This window comes from Aquarana catesbeiana, linkage group LG04 (assembly GCF_042186555.1).
Source record: "Aquarana catesbeiana isolate 2022-GZ linkage group LG04, ASM4218655v1, whole genome shotgun sequence".
In the NCBI taxonomy this organism is placed as follows: domain Eukaryota; kingdom Metazoa; phylum Chordata; class Amphibia; order Anura; family Ranidae; genus Aquarana; species Aquarana catesbeiana.
The window spans coordinates 464,746,731-464,766,869 of NC_133327.1; the positions used below are offsets into that span (position 1 = coordinate 464,746,731).

Consider the following 20,139-nt stretch of genomic DNA (forward strand, 5'->3'; position numbering starts at 1 on the left):
TCCACCTGCTGGAGCACACGCTGCGTGGAATAATAGAGAATTTGAGGCAGAACAGAAGCAGGAAGAGGACTTCCTTAGCTCTCAAGGCCCCCTTTATCCAGACAGTGTTCCTGCGTGCCCGCCGATCACACAGGAAGAGGAGGAGGAGGATTGTGTCAGCATGGAGGTGGAGCCTGGCACTCAGCATCAGCAGCAGTCTTTAAGGGATCATTTACAGTCCCAAGAAACCCATGGACTTGTACGTGGCTGGGAGGAGGTGGCTGCGGATCATGTCGTCCTTAGTGACCCAGAGGACTCCGGACCAAATGCCTCAGCAAACCTATGCTACATGGCCTCCCTGATCCTGCAAAGCCTGCGGAAGGATCCTCGTATTTGTGGTATCAAGGAGAGGGATCGTTACTGGCTGGCAACCCTCCTTGATCCACGTTACAAAAGTAAGGTTGCAGATCTTATCTTGCTGTCGCAGAGGGAGCAGAGGATGAAACATCTTCGGGAGGCCTTGCAGAAAGGTCTCTGCAATGCATTCCCAGAGACTGGGAGGTTACAAACTCCTGTTTCTGGACAACGTGTTGCTGAGGCTTCGGTCAGTCAAAGAAGGAGTGGTGGAGAAGGTGGCCTCTGACCGATGTGTTCAGACAATTTTTTAGTCCACAGCCCCAAGGTATGATCGGTTCCAGCAACCATCACCAGCGTCTGTTTTACATGGTGCAGGAATACCTAGGGGCAAGATCTGACTTGGACACCTTTCTTACCGAAAATCCTCTGTGTTACCGGGTCTTGAGGATGGATCACTGGCCAGAGCTTGCACAGTATGCAATTGAGCTACTGGCCTGTCCTGCATCCAGCGTTCTTTCGGAACGCACATTCAGTGCTGCTGGAGGCTTTTTAACTGATCATAGGGTGCGCCTGTCCACCAACTCGGTCGATCGACTGACCTTCATAAAAATGAATCAGTCTTGGATCACCACCAGATACCAAGCACCTGATGCTGATGTAACCGAATACATTTTTTTTAAATGTCAGATCCCTTCAAGACTGCCTATGCTGATGCTGAGTGACTATCCTGTTATGCTGAGTGACTATCCTCTTTCTCCTTAATGATCATTCTGATAGCTTGTAAGAATATTTTTGTTTCTGGGCGCCGCCACCAGTGGCTAAGGCCCAATTTTTTAGCCCCTGTTTAACAGGGGCGTGTAATTACAATTTTTGATGCAATTCTTTGCAGCAGGGCTCATTCCTGCGCTCCAACTAGAGTATCTGTGAGGGGTTGCAGTGTTGTGGCACCAGCACCAGTGCCTAAGGCCTAATTTTTCAGCCCCTGTTTAACAGGGGCATGTAATTACAATTTTTGATGCAATTCTTTGCAGCAGGGCTCGTTCCTGCGCTCCAACTAGAGTATCTGTGAGGGGTTGCAGTGTTGTGGCACCAGTGCCTAAGGCCCAATTTTTCAGCCCCTGTTTAACAAGGGCGGGTAATTACAATTTTTGATGCAATTCTTTGCAGCAGGGCTCATTCCTGTGCTCCAACTAGAGTATCTGTGTGGGGTTGCAGTGTTGTGGCACCAGCACCAGTGCCTAAGGCCCAATTTTTCTGTCTCTGTTCAACAGGGACATGTAATTACAATTCTTGATCTAATATTTCACAGCAGGGCCCGTTCCAGCGCCCACCAAGAGTACTGTGAGGACTTACAGTGTTGTGGCACCACCACCAACACCAAAGGCCCAATTTTTCTGCCCCTGTTCAACAGGTGCATGTAATTACAATTCTTGATCTAATATTTCACAGCAGAGCCCGTTCCTGCGCCCACCAAGAGTAACTGTGAGGACTTACAGTGTTGTGGCATCAGCACCACCACCACCACCAAAGGCCCAATTTTTCTGCCCCTGTTCAACAGGTGCATGTAATTACAATTCTTGATCTAATATTTCACAGCAGGGCCCGTTCCAGCGCCCACCGAGAGTAACTGTGAGGACTTACAGGGTTGTGGCACCAGTACCACAACCACCACCAAAGGCCCAATTTTTCTGCCCCTGTTCAACAGGTGCATGTAATTACAATTCTTGATCTAATATTTCACAGCAGGGCCCGTTCCAGCACCCACCAAGAGTAACTGTGAGGACTTACAGTGTTGTGGCACCAGCACCACCACCACCAAAGGCCCAATTTTTCTGCCCCTGTTCAACGGGTGCATGTAATTACAATTCTTGATTTAATATTTCACAGCAGGGCCCGTTCCAGCACCCACCAAGAGTAACTGTGAGGACATACAGTGTTGTGGCACCAGCACCACCACCACCAAAGGCCCAATTTTTCTGCCCCTGTTCAACAGGTGCATGTAATTACAATTCTTGATCTAATATTTCACAGCAGGGCCCTGTGAGGGCTTACAGTGTTGTGCCAACACCAACACCTAAGGCCACAATTTCTGCAGAGTATATAGGGCAGGCCCCTACTTTCAAACATCCAACTTACAAACGACTCCTACTTGCAAACAGAAAGAGACAACAGGAAGTGAGATGAAATCTCTCCTGTAAGAGTTAATATGGGAAAAACATTTCTCCTTTCCACTGATGCTTTATCACCAATCCTTGTTTCACTAAAAACTCCAAATTTTCTAAAAACATTTGTCATTGTGACAGAAAGTGAGGTGAAATCTTCTGAAGAGGAGCACAGACAGCAAAACAAATGTCACAGGGGTTCAAAATTACAAACAGGTTCTACTTAAAAATAATAGAAAATTAAAAGAAAAAACTGCACTACGAAGTGAAATTGCACAAAAATCAATAATGCAATAAATCAATGTGAACACTGAAAACCCACATAAACATCCAATGAAATCAGGTCATTAGTGTAATAATAGTAAAAAGCTTATTATATGACAAAGTCCATAGGCATGAAAAGATCTGGAGGAATCCTTCAATAGTTCTCCGTGAATAGCAAGTGGGAAAGTGAAAATTAGGTACACCTAGCAAAGTGATCCTTCACCGTCACACATATGCGCTTACCGAATGGGAAGCATTATAAGGCACATCACAAGGCTGTATCCCGGTCAGGAAACTTGACGTAACCACTACTCCAGATACCGCTAGGGATGATGGGCACGTAGAATAAGCCACAATATCTTATCAGCAGTAGCCCTCCGTACAACATGGATCCAATCAGACAACAATAAATTTGGAGTATAAAAAAGAGCATTCGCAAGCCAGCAAGCGAGCGCCCGTTCGTAGTTGCGTGCGATGACGTCAGAGCGTCAATCTCCCGACGTACGTTTCGTCTAATCACTGACGTCGTCTGCGGAACTAAACAAATGTCACAGGGGTGATCACCCTTCCCTATGTTTTCCAAAAAGCTTAAAAATAGATTTTTTGGCTGGAGCTACACTTTAAAAATGTACCAGTTCAAAATTACAAACAGATTCTACTTAACAACAAACCTTCAGTCTCTGTCTTGTTTGCACAGCCTGTATACTGCTGTTCAGAGTATATAGGGAGGTGAAATAATACTGCGCAAAAACATATACCAAATATGACAGCTGCTACACTAAATGTGACAAACATCAATATAAGGGGTGTGAAAAAATGTAGCACTTAACAAAATATGTGTACAAATAATAAGTGCAATACAGTGAAAGCAATACGTATGAAGTCCAACATATATAGAGATGTGACTGTGAGTCTCTAGCCCCAAATCCTAACCAGGAAATGGGAAAACAAACAAATAAAAGTCTTCAGACAATGAAGAGAGAATCTTCTTTGACGTGCAGGGAATAATGTGAAACATCCACACTGGTGAATCCAGAAAAATTAAACAAATGGGTACTCTTACCAGAGCAGGTGGACCCAGATGTCAGCGACACCGAATCGTAAAAGCTTAAGGATCGAATCCGTGGCACTCTCAGATGGAAGTAGAGGTCTGGGGTCTTCTACGGATGGCTCCAAAGGATCTCAGCAAACTCGACCCAACCAGGAAACAAACATCTCGGAAGGAACCTCAACAGCAACTCTCATCAAAAAAACGGTGTATAAAAAAGAAAAGAGGAAGGGGCTCCAATAGTGCGGATCAAAAAAGTAGGTTTATTAAAACCACAATAACAAATAGATAAAATGTGATCACAATGAATAAAAAGCAATGTGGGGAGCAGAAGACATCTACAGGGACATCTACAGGGGCTTCGGAACCATAGATGATAGGAGCCCCAAATTCTGACCAGTTATTGAGTAGGTCTTCAGCTACCTATCACCCATGGTGCCACGACCCTCAAAGTCGATTGTTTTATTTTTTTTTTGTGATTTTTTTTTTTAATGGGCCTATCTTAAGGTAAGGGGCCTGGAGCTGCAGCTCCAATAGCCCCTATGTAAATCCGGCCCTTGGCTTTGTGACACGATAGCTGTGCGCACGTGCTATCCCCACCTCTTAAAGGGGGCATACAGGTACGCCCATTTGCCCACCACTGCCATTGTGCCGACGTATATCGGCGTGCAGCGGTCAGCAAGTGGTTAATGGCTGTGTGTTGAGTTATTTTAAGGGGACAAGAAATTTACACTGTTATACTTTACATTGTAGCAAAGTGTCATTTCTTCAGTGTTGTCACATGAAAAGATATAATAAAATATTTACAAAAATGTGAGGGTGTACTCACTTTTGTGAGATACTGTGTACTATTTGTTTTACATACTGTCACCAGAGCAGTACAGTGTCACCATAGTAACACAGTACTCTTCTGGGGAGGTGATCAGGTTTTTTAAAAAAAATTTGCACTATGATTGTTTATTACCGTGATGATCACTGTAAAGGCAATCATTTTTACTTTGTAAATGGCATCCATTCATGTACCATTGTGTACTATTATAATATCTGTGATTGGTCACAACTATCACATGGTACAGGTCCGCTGTGATTGTGACCAATCTCAGAGATCATCACAATAGTACACAATGGCACTTTCAGGCGTTCTAGAAGCATAAATTATGCATCTCATTTCTCAACAACCTATTACACTTTTGAAGGGCCTGGAGCACCAGGACAATGGAATTGCCCACAGATTGTAGTCGTGGACACATTCAGGCTTTACAACGGGGCCGCGTCTTCTCTGGATCTCCACCAAGGTGTTATTGTGGATGGTAGAGAGGATGTGGACATCTTTCTTGTCCCTCCACTTCATGGCCAACACTTTCTCATGAATGGCGATTCTCCGTTTTGTAATTTTTTTGACAATAGATTTTGTGGGAAGCCCTTCCATTTTTTTTGAAGGTACCGCAGGCCATGGTGTGTTTATGGTAAAGGTGGCGAAAAAGGGGCAGGCTGGTATAATAATTGTCCACATATAAACGGTATCCTTTTTTGAACAGGGGGTATGCCAGCTTCCAGACAATTTTCCCACTGGTTCCAATATATGTGGGGCACTCACAGGGCTGGAGCTGGGAGTCTTTGCCTTCATAAATCTGGAAGGTATACACATATCCAGTGGCTCAAGCACACAATTTATTAAATTTTAACCCGTACCTGGCTCTCTTACTTGGGATATACTGCTTGAAGTGCAGTCGGGCAGTAAAATGTATAAGGGATTCGCCCACACTAATGTTTTGGTCTGGGATAAACACTTAAGAAAATCTCTGGGAAAATGAATTTATTAGGGGGCGTATCTTGTACAATTTGTTGTGGTTGGGATGATCTCAGGGAGAGCACTGCAAATTATTGTTAAAGTGTAGAAAACGCATAATCATTTAGTAGCGTGTCCTGGACATGACAGCAGAATATATCAGCATGTGGTGGATGGGGTTGGTGGACCAGTAGGCATGGAGTTCGTTCTTCTTTGTAAGCCCCATATTAAACGTAATTAAAAGAACAAAAACAATTGAAATTTGTCCAGTGTGAGACGTTGCCACTGGAACATGCAGGTGTAGGATGAATTGGGGTTGTCAGCAATAAATTGCTCTGCATACAGATTGTTTTGGTCCACCATATTCTGCAACCAATCTTGTGCATAAAATTTTAAAAATAATCCAGTTGTGAAAAATTTGTGGTGTTGAGCTGCACACCTGGCTGTGCAGTGAAAGGGGGGATTATAGTGGATCCTGAGTTGACAGGCTACCATAAGGGGTTTGCCAAGGCATCGGGAAGGTAGGACTGGGCCTGGATTCTTTGGGGTGGGGCATGTAATTCCAGTACTGGTACTGGGCTCATCTTCCTGGGGTCTGGCGCTGCTGGTGGTAGGCAGGTCTTCAGATCTTGGTCCTGATCTCCTTATTCTTTTAGGAGGGACGGTTTCCTCTTCTAACTTAGTCTCCAATCCACTACCCTCTACTGGCTTGTCTTCCGAACCAGAAATGGATGATGGGAGCTCCCCGCTGCTCTCATCATCCGACATGGTAAGGATAGCATACGCCTCCTCAGGTGTGTAAACCCTTTGAGACATGATGGCGGTACTTATTGGCGGGCCTGTGTGATGGTACTGATGGCAGGCCTGTGTGACGGTACTGACAGGTTACTGATGGCGGGCCTGTGTGACGGTGCTTCATGGCGGGACTGTGTGATGGTACTGATGGCTGTAATCTTCATCTTTAGTTCTTGGACATCAAACCATACAGAGATGTATGTTTTTTTTTTTTTTTTTTTTTACCTAAAGCATAAACAGGCATTTGGAAATACGTTGGTGTAAAGGAACAAATACCCATAACAGTTTTCCCCCCACCCAGTCCACTGCCACCCCAAATCGGCATGGACATAGTACCCCATAACCAGGTATCAACTGGGGACATCCAATGGGTAGGACCCAATGGTGGCAAGGGACTTAGTTGCAAGGAAGCATAGATACCCATAATGAAAAGAAAAAAAAGGGGAAAAAAAAACAGTCCGGTAAACGGGGGGTGAGAAAGTTCATGAACATCCTATGGGGGCGACTTCTTCTCTGAGAAGTGCATGGGGTGTAGGAGCCACAAGGGTACAACGCCATTGTAGCTATGTAGGAGGGGGGCCCCTCTTGCCATCAGGACAGTTAGTAAAGTAAAGGAGGAAGTCTCAGCAACGGTCAGTGTACTATCTTCCACTGGTCCTTCTCAAGCGTGGGGAGAGTGGGGACCACAAGTCCCTGAGATCACCCGGAGGCAGCAGGCCTACTGTGAGGACCAGGGTAGTACGTGGAAGGATTTCCAGTCTCGTCCCCATGCTCCACCAGGGGTTATACGCAAACAATACACCCACTGAGGGGCGAAACATTAGGATGAAAATGTACAGCATTGTGGGTATAGGGGGGAGCAGATGGGGGGAGAGAAAAGTACTCACACCTTATGGACAGCATGGCATGGTCAGGCTGAATGGTCCCTCTGATCGATCCAAGTGGATGCCAGTTCGGGGTCTTCAAAGAAATGGGTCCGGCCATCACACTCCACGCGAAGCTTTGCAGGGTACAGCATAGCGTATTTGAGGTGTAAAACGCGGAGGCGTCGCTTGACATCTTGGAACCTGGATCGTTGTCGCTGCACCTCATTGGAAAAGTCCGGGAAGACGGCCACATGCGTGTTGGTATGTGGGATATTTCCCTTTTCTCTAGTTAGACGGAGGATCTTGTCTCAGTCTCTGAAATTTAGGCATTTCGCTATAAGGGTACGCGGTGGGGCTCCTTGGGGAGGAGGACGGGCAGGGATTCGATGGTCTCTCCACCGCGAACATCACCGAGAATGCGTCTCTGCCCGAAGTTGGATATCAGGAAGTTTTCGAGAAAGCTCGCCGGGTCGTTGCCTTCAGCAGTCTCGGGAAGGCCAATAAAGCGGAGATTACATCTTCGGAGGCGATTTTCCATATCGTCCTGCTTCGCACTAAGCTGTTGTAGCTGACGGCATACCTCGTCAGTAGTGTGTTGTAAGGGGTGCAGGATATCCTCCGCTCTACCAATACGGGTCTCCGTCTCAGCAACGCGGTCTCTCAGAGTAGAGAGGTCCTGCCGGATAAGGGATACATCAATTTTGACCTCCTCAATTTTGGTGGTGAGCGTGCTCTGGCACAGGGCGATGGCATCAAGCACCTTGTTAGTGGCCGCCTTGGAATGTTCCATGTCCGGGGAGGTGCTAGCACCATCTTTGGCCTGTTGGTCTTCTCCAAGCCTGCGGTATTTAGCAAGCTTATCAGCCGCCTCTGAGGTTTTTTTTGGTGGAGACATATTGCAAAGGTGGACAGAAGAGTCCCCGGGTATACCAAGATGGCCGCTGTCTACTAGGCCAGATCCTCAGTGTCTTCCTCCCGCCGTGATTTAGGAGCAACACAGTGTGTTCTGCAGGCAGTGGTCAGCCAGCTACAAGGTCCAGCAGCTGCAGATGGAGAAAACTGGACTCAGAATAGTCAGGAACACCTGTGAATACTTGCAAGGGCTGTTGCAGGGTGTACCAAGATGGCCGCCGGTCCGGGAGCTAGGCCAAATCCACAGACTGTCCCTCAGGCATCCACAGGGGAAAGAGGCACTTCTATAGGGGCTCCAGGCAGTCCAGTGGCTGTGTGAAGCAAAGGCCAGGCTCTGAGCATCCAGGGAGGGCAGGCAGACCTGTGAGAGCTAGGAGGTAGGCCGAATCCCCAGTCTTTCCTGGCAGCTGATGCAGGATGGTGAAGAGGGCCTGCGATGGTGGCCCAGAGCGGTGCTCTAACAAGCTGGTAGGCTCTATGGATGGCGCTGGACAGAGGGGGGGTCCGCAGGTGTGCAGATGCTGAAAGGTAAGCAGGATTGATGCAGGATGGTAAGTACAGCAATGTGGGCAAGTGGAGCTCTCACTACATGTGTCCTACTCCATTGCTCTCCAGGCCACACCCCCAGAGATGTATGTTTAGAGGTAAATATATCTTTATTGTTTTACATAAAGGTAAAATTGAACAGCATTAGGGGTGTATCCAAATTTCAAAGTTTTGACACAAATATGATGGCCTAAAATAGGCTAAAACAATAACATCTGAGATAACAATGAAAGGTATATATTCCAACAGTCCATAATATATCAGAGTCTATATGTGTCAAATAGAAGGGTTAAAAGTGGAAATCATGAAAGTAGAATGAAAAGGAGGAGAAAGAAAAGAGAGAAAAGGAGCAGACCCGAGAGGAAAAAGAGAAGAAGAGAAAAAAATGTGAGCAATCTATGGGGGTTATTTACTAAAGGCAAATCCACTTTGCACTACAAGTGCAAACTACAAGTGCAAAGTGCACTTGAAATTGCACTAAAAGTGCAGTTGGAAGTGCAGTCGCTGTAGATTCAAGGGAGACATGCAAGGAAAATAAAAAACAGCATTTTAGCTTGCACATGACTGGATAATAAAATCAGCAGAGCTTCCCCTCATTTCAGATCTACCCCTCAGATTTACAGCGACTGCACTTCCAAGTGCACTTTCAGTGCAATTTCAAGTGCACTTTGCACTTGTAGTTTGCACTTGTAGTGCAAAGTGGATTTGCTCTTCTTAAATAACCCCCTATGTGTCCATGTAGATACATATTCACAAATAGGGCACTGAACTAAAAGTATAAGTTATAGCATATCTTTAAGGGTAGCAGAAGTGGAGAAATCAATCCAAACATACCATAAGATTTGAAACTTCTTGAAAGAGTCGTTGTCCATCGCCAGCATTTCCTCCATCCGCATAATATCATTGACCATAGAAACCAACAAGGCTAAAGAAGGAGGCACATCTGATTTCCAAAACAGGAATTGTCTAGCCGCAGAAACAAAGAAGCGTAGCAAACTTCTTTTTTGAGAAGCTATCGAGACTGGAAGTACAGACAGAAGTGCTACTTCAGGCGAGGGCTGTAGAGATTCATTATATATTGAGTTGTAGGCTGTAAAATTTGTGACCAAAAGGGTTGAATCCTGCTGCACTCCCACCAGATGTGTGTGTAATTCCCCTCTGCTAACCCACATCTCTAGCAGGTGGCAGGCTTAGATGGGAATATGCTGAGTAATGAGAGGGGATCCCTGTACCACCTAGAAAGGAGCTTATAGTTCTTTTCTTGTGCATAACATGAAATTGTGGATTTGTGGGTGAAGTGGAAGGAGGTCTGCCAATCGACATTCGTGAGCTTCTTACCCAGATCCATGGACCACATCTTTGTGTAGGGGGGAGCTCATCATTCTTTAAGGCGTAAAGTAATTTGTAAAGTGAAGATAGTAGATGTCTGGGTGTTTCAGAGAGGGAACACAGTCGTTCATATTCAGTCGAAGAGCAGTGGACCTGACTAGAGTTGAAAAAGTCCAGTACAAAAGGTAGATAAAGGGAGGGCAGTAAGCCAGCTTCTATCACCACCTGGGACAACAAGTTCCCCATTATCCTGGTGCACGAACGTGTGTGCTACCAGCCAAGAGGTTCTTGTCAGTGTACCTAGTGCAGGGGAGCCAAACCCTAAGGGAATATGGGGTTGTCAAATAGTGCCGTAATAGGGGACGGATCAGAGGACAGAAGGTTGCATGGGTTAAAGGGGATGATGAGTGCAATCTGAGTAGGTCCTGGTTATACCCCCAAAGAAGAGCCCTGAGAACCAGGGGAGAGAGGTCCTGTTCGACCATGACAAAAGCCTTGGTAAAAGGATGTGGGAACCACTCCAGGACCCGTGCCAGAATAGCGGCTTTACGATAGAATTCATAATCTGGGAGTCCCACTCCACCCAGCAGCTTGGGGAAGGTAAGCAGTTTGTGCCGTATATGAGACAGGCCTCTATTCCAAATAAAATGTATAGACAGGGAGCATAAGGAGAGAAAGAACTGTTTAGGTAAAAGTATAGGGATGGTCTGAAAAGATAAAGCAGCTTTGGTAGCGTGTCCATTTTCAACGTGTTAATGCGCCCAAACCAAGGCATGGAAGAGGAGCCCCATGTATCTAAGTCTTTCCGCATACGAGCAAGTAATGGAGGATAATTCAGCTCATATAAGTTTGAAAGATTAGTTGGAATAGTGAGGCCTAAATAAGAGATACCTTTAGTGAACCATTGGAATGAGAAGTTAGAACACAACTGGGAAATAGTGGCAGTTAGTAATGATATGTTGAGGGCCTCTGTTTTGGATATATTCAGTTTAAAATTGCTAAATTCCCCAAACCGGTGAAATTCATGTAGTAGGGACGGTAGGGTGATGTGGGACTGTTGTACATAACTAGCAAGTCGTCAGCATATAGGGAGAGTTTGTGATGTAGGGACAGGGTCAGAATATTGACAATCAAATCGGCTGAATAGCATGAACTAGGTCTTCCATCACAATGACAAAAAGCAATAGGGATAGGGGACAACCTTGCCTTGTACCATCTGAAATATTGAAAGGTTCAGATGGTGAACCATTAACTAACACGGATGCTGGAGGCTGAGAATACAGGGACATAACCTTGGTTACAAAAGCAGTGCCAAGTCCGAGCTGTTCCAAGGACATGCGTAAGAATTGCCAATTCACTCGGTCAAATGCTTTTTCGGCATCAAAAGAAAGTAAGCATGCTTTCAGGTCATGTTTCTGTATGTATGAGATAAGGTGAATGGGTTTTGTGGTGTTGTCCCTGGCCTCACGTCCAGGGACAAAACCAACTTGATCTTTCTGTATAATTGATGGTAAAAGCGGGGAAAGGCGGTTAGCCAATACTTTTGCAAAAAGTTTTACATCTATATTAGGGAGGGATATGGGCCTATAGCAGCTACATTGGGAAGGATCTTTATGGAGTTTGGGGATAATAGATATATTAGCAGAGAGAGATCTCTGGAAGGTGGGTGGGAATCGTCAATGAAATGAAAGGCCTTAGCTAACGGGGGGGTGAGTAGTGGTGCAAAAAGCTTGTAAACCTGAGGAGAAAAGCCACCTGGTCCAGGGCATTTGCCCGCTTTCAAACCTTTGATGGAACTCAAAAATTCCATATCAGACAGGAATTTATCCAGATCCAGAGCCTCCTCAGGGTCAATAGTGGGCAATGCAGTTTCCATTATGTAAGATAGCATGTCTGAGGACTGAGATGTAGCAGCCCTAGGGTCATGTTGCGTAGGTAAGTTGTATAAGGGACAATAGTATTGGTTAAAGGCTGTCAAGATGCCCTGGGTATTCTTTTTGGTCGAGTCTTGTATGAGTTGGATAAGGCAGCAGGGAGGGTGTGGGTGAAGAACTCTTGCTAGATGTTGGCCACATTTATTGGAGAGGGAATAATGATAATAGCGACCTTTATCCTGTGCAATTGTCATGACCTTGCAGTAATACATTTATGACCTGTCTGTCTCTTACCTGGTCTGTGTATCAGCCTTGAGGCTTGTACTCTCACACCTGCATGCTTAAGTAATCTTCCCTCAGTGTGGCTCCACCCTAGCCTCAACAGGAACCACTATTTAACACCGTATTCTCCAAGCCTGCCTTGCCGTGCAATATTGTGTGTTTGGCTTCCTGTTTGCCGTGTGCTCTAAGTTTGTCTCTGTTACCGATCTTGGCACGTTCTCGACTATCCCTGTTTGCCTGTGACCCTGACCTTTGGCGTGTTCTCTGTTATCCTTGTCTGCTAGTCGCCCCGACATTTGGCTACCTCCTTACTATCCCTTGCTGTCCTGCTGTTTCCTCTCCAACCTCCTGTAGCCTACCATGAGCGTGAGCTGGGAGACCCTGGGGGCCGCGACCTGGAGCCAGTTGCTGCCCAGTCCATCCTCACCACTAGAGGCTCTGGTGAACAAAAGCTGGCTCTTAGACTCCGTGCCCTGGGGAATCTATGCTCTAACTCCCTGTGTGATCCGTGTTGGTGCTCTAGAGGACCTGCCTTCCTGAACCACGCTGAGTTCCATCCGCAGCAGTCAGCCTTAAGGTCCACTATCTTAGCAGTGCACTCCGACCCCAACGGGGTGCATCTGTCACCTGGATTCCTGACAGTTTGCACGGCCATGGACCCGGCTGATGTGCCGCTACCTGCCAATGATCAGCTGCAGGGCATAGTCCACAGACTCGAGACCCAGGAATCTAATCAGACCCAGGTGATGCGATTCCTTCAGGATTTGGCTTCCCGCTTTGTACAACTTCAAGCCTCCTTAGGCTTCCTGGTTCCACAACTGCAATCGGCTGCTGTATCAGCTCCGCTTACAGTCGCAGCCGCTATCCCTTTGCACTTACCAGCCATGTCCCGTTACTTTGGGGATTCCAAGGCTTGCAGAGGGTTCCTTAGCCAGTGTACCATTCATTTCAAACTCCAGCCCCAAAACTTCAGAGTCTAATCGGGCAAAGGTAGCCTATATTATTTCTCTTCTGTCTGGCGAGGCTTTAGCTTGGGCTGCCCCTATGTGGGAGAGGAAAGACCCAGTGGTTTCCAGCATCTCTAATTTTTTTAAACTCTTCCGGAATATCTTCGAGGAACCAGGTCGTGTCTCTTCAGCGGCCAGCGCCCATTTACGTCTCCGCCAAGTGTCTGCTTCTTTGGGACAGTATGCTCTTCGTTTCCGCATACTGACGGCTGAGCTGAGCTGGAACAATGAGGCCTTAGTCGCAACCTTTCTGCATGGCCTTTCTGATAGATTGAAGGACGAATTAGGAGGAAGAACCATCCCCACTGATCTGGACAAAGTTATCTCCCTGTGTAACCAGACTGATATTCGTTTTCAACTTCCTTGCGACTGTTAGTGGCAATACACTGGTGGTCACGGCAGACCCGGGATGCAGCATAGAAATATCACCCCTCCCCTCGTTGGATCCTCATCGCTACAAGGTGGTATCAGCCATCCAGTGCAGAGCGCAATGCGTCACACGTTACGAACAGATGCTGGGTTGCCGTACAGCCACACCTAGGAGGCGTGACCACCAGTGTATTGCCACTAACAGTCACAAGGAAGTTCTATTTTATGCTATTTTAACTTTTTTAGAATGTGAGTACAATGGTAGAAGACCTAATTTGTGCAATGCAATAAATGGTCTTAAACGTTATCACACTATTGGAGGTATTATTTCTTTTAATGGTGATATACATCTGCCTGATTGAGGAGTGCTGCTAATTAAAGAGCCCCATCTGCTCTGGGCACTACTCTATCCAATATGAGCAGCCCCCTGGGGGGTTTCAACATTGCTTATACGCCGAGCATGAGAGTGCAAGGCATTTGTTTTTGGTGAGTGCGGCTCCATAAGAGTGGATCACAATCACAACCGGTGTGATGGAGGAGATTTTTGAGACACAGGAAGATTGCTGTTTTAAATTCACCATTCTGACACACATTATTTTGCATGGACTTTGTTACATCAGTTTATCTTTAATATTGCACGAACTGTTAATTGACATTTGTTATATGCTTTATTATTGTCACTAAAGGAAAGTTCTCATTATTTGGAATATCACAGATGCATATTATATACTTTGGTTTGTATAGCTATAGCACCTTTGGTCACTGCACTTTATACCACCAACCATCATTATAATTTATTTTATCCACTTTTATTTAAATTATTCATGTTATTTATAGCGCCACTATTCATTCATTTAGAATACTATTTCACGTTATCTTTTTTAAGTTGGCAGCTACGGTAATTATTTAATTATTTGGTTTGCACCATAGCGCAGTGGTAGTTTATCAAGTTCTTTTTGCGCGACACTTGATCACTGCTTTTTTAATACATCTGGAAGGTGGAGTATTGGACCCAGAAAAGTCATCTTCTCGTCTCCTTCTTTCGGTGTTTCTTCATGTTGGCGTTTCCTCCCACTCAGCCTTGGCTTATCTGGATTCTGGAGCCGCTGGCAACTTTATGCATTGGAGAACTGCATCTTCCATGAACCTTACCCTTTTACCCCTCACCACTCCATTGGTGGTCTCAGCAATTGATGGCACTGTTCTTCCAGGGGGCCCTATCCGCTTCCAGACCCCTCCTGTTAAGATGTCGGTAGGGATACTCCACCAGGCGTGGATATCCTTTCTTATCCTTCCTAAGGTCTCAACCTCTATCGTATTGGAGCTTCCTTGGTTGCAGCTCCACTCTCCACACATTGACAGGACTTCTGGGCAGATCCTGGCTTGGGGTCCCTCCTGTTTCTCTTTCTGCCTACTCAAGGTTGCCCCTAAGGGGAGACTATCCTGGCTACCACCTCAGTATCCTCTGCCCTTTCCACTGCATATAACGATTTCTGGGATGTGTTCTGTAAAAAGTCAGCTGAGGTGCTTCCTACTCACAGGTCCTTTGACTGTGCCATTGACCTTGTTCCTGGAGCAGCCCTACCCAGGGGTCGTACCTACCCTCTGTCCATCACAGAGACTCAGGCCATGTCTGAGTATGTTGCGGAAAATCTAGAAAAAGGATTCATCCGGAAATCCTCATCGCCTGCAGGAGCAGGGTTCTTTTTTGTTGCCAAAACGGATGGTACCCTAAGACCCTGCATTGACTACCGAGGCCTAAACGCAGTAACGATCAAAAATCAATACCCCCTACCCCTAATATCAGAACTATTCGACAGGTTGAAAGGTGCCTCCATTTTTACCAAGTTGGATCTCAGGGGTGCATACAATTTGATCCGAATACGGGAAGGGGATGAATGGAAAACTGTGTTTAACATTAGAGATGGGCATTACGAGTACTTGGTCATGCCCTTTGGTTTGTGTAACGTCCCAGCAGTGTTCCAAAACTTTGTTAGCGAAATCTTCAGAGATCTGCTTTACCAATTTGTTGTCATCTACCTGGATGACACTCTCATCTTTTCGGATAGTCTGTCGGTTCACAGAGACCATGTACGGATTGTACTTCAGCGCCTTCGAGAAAATAATCTGTACGCCAAGCTGGAGAAATGTTCTTTTGAATGTTCTGAAGTCCTGTTTCTGGGATGCTTCGTCTCTAACTTCGGTCTTCGTATGGATCCTGGGAAGGTCTCGGCCATTACCAACTGGCCTCTTCCTACCGGCCTCAAGGCCACGCAGCGCTTTCTTGGGTTCACTAATTATTACAGGCAGTTCATTAGGAATTACTCCTCTATTGCTGCGCCAATTATCGCCTTGACCAAGAAGGGTGCTAATGCCAAGGAGTGGTCCCCCGAAGCTGTCTCCGCCTTTTATGATTTGAAACAGGCCTTCATTTCTGGACCTTTGTTGAGGTGACCTGACCCGGAGAATCCATTTTCTATTGAAGTGGATGCTTCCTCAACTGGGGTGGGAGCTGTGCTTCTTTAATCCTTTGGGAAAAAACATCTACCATGTGCGTTTTTCTCCAAAAAGTGTTCTCAGGCGGAGTAGAATTACGCTATTGGTGATCGGGAACTTCTTGTGATTAAATTGGCGTTGGAGGAGTGGCGTCATCTCTTGGAGGGTTCCCCACATTCCATAACAATTTTCACTGACCATAAAAATCTGCAGTACTTACAGAATGCCAAATGATTGAATCCCAGACAAGCCAGGTGGAGTCTCTTCTTTTCCCATTTTAACTTCACCATTACATTCAAACCTGATTCCTGCAACAGTCGGGCTGATGCACTCTCTAGATCTTTTGACATTCAGGATGAGGAGCCTATCATTGAACCTGAGCCGATTATCCCTACTTCATGCATCCTTGCCCATTCTACCACCCTGAAGTCAAAAATTCCTCCTGGCAAGACCTTCGTCCCCACTGAGCTAAGAGCTAAGATCCTTTGTTGGGGACATGACTCCAAGGTGGCAGGTCATGCTGGGTTTCTTCGATCCTTCCTCCTCATCAATCGCCACTACTGGTGGCCTACTCTCCGTTCGGATGTCAAAGACTATGTTAAGGCTTGTCATGTCTGTGCCCAGTCTAAGTCCTCCACGCAGGCTCCTGCCGGTCTTCTCATGCCCTTGCCCATTCCCAAGGAGCCCTGGTCTCACATAGCCATGGACTTCATGACCGATCTTCCACCTTCTGAGAAGAATACGGTCATTTGGGTGGTAGTTGATCGATTCTCCAAGATGGCCCATTTTGTTCCTCTTCCTGGTCTCCCTTCTGCTCCTGCCTTGGTTCCCATTTTCATACGAGAGATTTTCCATCTTCATGGTGTCCCTTTCCATGTCGTTTCAGACAGGGGTGTTCAGTTTACTTCTCGCTTTTGGAGAGCCTTTTGCAAATCCCTCAACATTACCTTGGATTTTACCTCTTCTTACCATCCCCAATCCAATGGCCAGACTGAAAGGGTTAATCAGGAGTTGGAGGTCTTTCTCCGTACCTTGGTCTCCGCTCATCACGATGATTGGGCATCATTACTCCCGTGGGCAGAGTTCTCCCACAACAATCATGTCATCGTCAGTTCTCAGAAGACACCCTTTGTCACACCTTTGTCACACCCTTTGTCACTGTTTATAGAAGACATCCTCAGCTCCCTCTTCCTATGACCTGTTCTTCTGACATCCCAGCTTTGGCTACCATTCAGGAATTATTCAATTCCATGTGGGTTGACGCTCATGATTCCCTCCAGAAAGCTGCCGACAAGTTCAAAAGTTTTGCTGACCGTCGCAGGCATAAGCCGCCTTCTCTACAGCCAGGAGACAAAGTCTGGCTTTCTACCAGGAACATCAGACTCCAGGTTCTCTCAAATTTGCCCCGAGATTCATTGGTCCTTACAATATAATTTCTAAGCTGAATCCTGTTTGTTTTAAACTCCAGATCCCTAAAAGCCTCAGGATCTCAAACTTTCAATAAGTTCTCTCGTCCTCTCCCTACCTTGGCTCCAGTCTGTGAAGATGATCAGGAGTACGAGGTTAGTCAACTTTTGGATTCTCGCTTCTGTAAAGGTGTCCTTCAATATCTCGTGGATTAGAAAGGTCCTGAGGAGAGATCTTGCATTTCTGCATCTGAAGTCTTCACACCTCGTCTTCTGAGGAAGTTCCATTTAAAGTTCCCCTCCAAGCCTGGTCCAAAGCGGGGGAGGGGGAGGCCTCGTGAGAGGGGGGGTACTGTCATGACCTTGCAGTAATACATTCATGACCTGTCTGTCTCTTACCTGGTTTGTGTATCAGCCTTGAGGCTTGTACTCTCACACCTGCATGCTTAAGTAATCTTCCCTCAGTGTGTGCCTTGCGGTGCAATATTGTGTGTTTGGCTTCCTGTTTGCTGTGTGCTCTAAGTTTGTCTCTGTTACTGATCTTGGCATGTTCCCGACTATCCCTGTCTGCTTGTGACCCTGACCTTTCGTCTGTTCTTGACTATCCCTGTTTGCCTGTGACCCTGACCTTTGGCGTGTCCTCTGTTATCCCTGTCTGCTAGTCGCCCCGACGTTTGGCTACCTCTTTACTATCCCTTGCTGTCCTGGGCTGCTGTTTCCTCTCCAACCTCCTGTAGCCTACCGTGAGCGTGATCTGGGAGACCCTGGGGGCCGCAACCTGGAGCCAGTTGCAGTCCAGTCCATCCTCACCACTAGAGGCTCTGGTGAACACCTGCTGGCTCTTAGACTTCGCGCCCTGGGGAATCTATTCTCTAACTCCCTGTGGGATCCGTGTTGGTGCTCTAGGGGGACCTGCCTTCCATCCGCAGCAGTCAGCCTTAGGGTCTACTATCTTAGCGATGCACTCCCGACCCCAACGGGGTGGATCTGTCACCTGGACTCGGGTGACCTGACAGCAATAAGGGAATGAGAGTCAAGGAGTTGTAGTAATTCCCATCTAGCACTCGAGCGATCCACATAAACGGAGGGGCCTAAATTCAGCTTATGAGTGTTCTTGAGTAAAGTGATTGTAGAGAGCAGCCGGGCATTTTCCATGGCATGGGCCCTATTTAACCTAGAACCATGTTGAATAAAGACACCACGTATAACACACTTCAAGGGGGGTAGTGGTGTCATCAGACCTAAACAAAGTTCTGAATAGCAAGCTTGATGTCAGCGCCAGGAAAAACCTCTACATGATTTGGGTATATGGTCTAGTGCAAGGTGCACAGGAGCATGGTCCTACCAAAGAAGTTTGCCAATGAATGATTGTAAGGGGACATCTAGGAGGGATTGGGACACGAAAAAGTAGTCAATACGACTGTAAGAGTGATGAACAACTGAATAATAACTGTGGTCCTCCTCCAAGGGATGTTGTGTGCGCCAGACATCTACTAGTTTTGCAGGTTGTAGAAGATACTTAATATGCGTCAAGGCTGAATGAGCAATAGAAGACTTACCCGATGATGTGTCCATGGATGGAGAGGGCCATGTTGAAGTCACCACCCAAGATGAAGTAGGGACCCCCAAAGGAGATCAATCTGTCAAGGACCGCAGCCAGGAAAGACCCCTTTCCTGGTTAGACTTATAAACATTTGCCACTGTGAAAGTAGAAGATCGTCCAGTGGGGTCTATGAAGGAGTCTAGAACTGCTGGATGAAAGGACTTATGGAAGGCTATAGATACCACCTTTGATTTAGCCTGTAGGTTGGTACTATGATGCCAGGTATTGTAAAAATGATTACTTATGGCTGGTATATTATCGGTTCAAAAATGTGTCTCCTGTAGGAGCAAAATTTTGGACTGAGCTTTGTGAAAATGGTACAAAATTTGGCTTCTCTTCTCAGGTGTGTTAAAGCCCCGACAAATAAAAGAGGAAAAGGTGATATGATTATGAACCGCCATAGTGATATAAAAAGAGGGTGAGTATATAGCAAAACACGATGTTGGGTCACAAGGAAGCTCAAGAAAATAAAAAATTCCATAAAGAGAAACAAAGAATAGCAGGAGTAAAGTAGGAAAGGAGAAAGAGAGAGGGCGAAAAAGCAGAGGGCAAAGAGGTGGGGTTCCCCTTCCACAGCATAAGGAGAGATGGACAGTGAGCATAAGGAGGGAATCCACTAAACGCTAAAATATGACAGGCCACTAAGGTGGCATTATAACACTTAAATGGGAAAAAAAACCCACCAAAAATCATGTAACTGTACAAACATGTACCAGTGCATTTTCCTGCACCGAAGGCCCTAAAGGGGGTGTCGAGAAAAGCACACAAACCAGCCCCCGGACCCAGCACTCCATGGAATAGCAAAATTAAAACCAAATATAAAGGATTACCTCAAAAGGGGAAAAAAACAGGTAGGGAGTTAGTGACAATAACCTGAGAAAAAAGGGATCAGTCATGACATAGGCATAGCAAACAACGGAATGTAGAGATGCATTTTGCGAGCGACCAGTCCGCAGATCAATCACAGCAGTGCCGCACATAGGGGCATAATAGGTATAATATGAGAGATAGTTATCTGAACCACAAAGCCCTGTGGGATGAGCAGGAGAAACAGT

General features: G+C 46.2%; 1 protein-coding gene across 1 annotated transcript in view; it reads left to right on the forward strand.

Moving 5' to 3' along the window:
• QPCT (glutaminyl-peptide cyclotransferase) overlaps positions 1 to 20,139 on the forward strand; it is a 425,195-nt gene that overhangs the window by 340,884 nt on the left and 64,172 nt on the right. The gene's annotated exons all lie outside the window — the stretch shown is intronic.